Consider the following 1,377-nt stretch of genomic DNA (forward strand, 5'->3'; position numbering starts at 1 on the left):
TTTATCGCTGCAGCACAAACAAATCACTGGTAATATGGCCGCTCGGCCACCATATTGCACCGTGTGTTCACAGCTTAACACACATCCTGGATATGCCCGTCAATCATTCGATAAGGAGAGGAAAAAATCATATTACATCTATCTGCAGGATCTTCCTTATCTCATCATGGCATCTCCACAGCTATAGAGACAAGTTATGTCCCATGACAGTTGGATGAAAGTATGTTAATCATTACAACAATTGCTACAGCTAAGCAGGTTATAAAGGAGCCCGTGTCACCCGCATGTCCTCAGTGCTGTGTCCCCATTTTGTCATTAAAATAAAGTGATGTTACTCTTACAATACCCCTACTGCTCTTAATACTAAGCACCTGATTGTGTCCATGAGTCTGATTAACTGCATCTAAATATATCTCAGCCCGTCTCTCCTACACCTGCTTTTTATTAAGTACATGTACTAACATGTATTTCCACACCACACCTGCAAACATGCTTTATATTCTGTACCTAGAACCACATTTTCCAGTCTTCTATATACAGAAAGTGAACATTTCTTCAAGATAGCCTGTCTCTCTCTATAAAATACTTCATTTCATTTTTTTCTGCATTTTATTTATGTATAGATTATTTTTTTTATTTATTACTTATATAGCGCACACATATTCCGCAGCGCTGTACAGAGAATATCAGAACACTCACATCAGTCCCTGCCCCAGTGGAGCTTACAATCTATATTCCCTACCACATATACACGCGCACACACAGACATCCTAGGGTTAATTTTTTTTGGAGCCAATTAACCTACCTGTATATATTTTGGATTGTGTGAGGAACCCACGTAAGCACGGGGAGAACATACAAACACCACACAGTTAGGGCCATGGTGGCAAACAAACCCATGAGCTGTGAGGCAATAATGCTAACATTACACCGTCCGTACTGCCCAATATAGATTATCATTTCAAACTGGACATTTTTTTGTCATCCGAGTATCTTTTCCGCTGTAGATGTCTTTTTACAGCATCAATCTTTCATTTGCAATATTTAATTTGTGCTCTTACACGCAGAAGTGTAGATGTATTATTGTTATTTCGTTAATTCTTTTAGACTAGTGCCAGGATGTTTGTGGCTTTACAATATTATCTTCCATGTGTTCTTATACACACAGTGAGATTTTGGCTATGTGCGATTTCCCTTGAAGTCCCCAGAGAATCATACAATATTGACTATGGCTGATTAGTGATCTAGTATAGTCACAGACTGTATACAATATATGCTTGCTCAGTTTATTTTTTCTCATGTTGCCGAATCCAAGGGGGCGTCTGGGCATTGCAATCTGTATACACACTGTACGATCTGTGCTAACTTTTCTTCCAA

Source organism: Crinia signifera, chromosome 12 (genome assembly GCF_055691185.1).
Source record: "Crinia signifera chromosome 12, ASM5569118v1, whole genome shotgun sequence".
Lineage (NCBI taxonomy): Eukaryota > Metazoa > Chordata > Amphibia > Anura > Myobatrachidae > Crinia > Crinia signifera.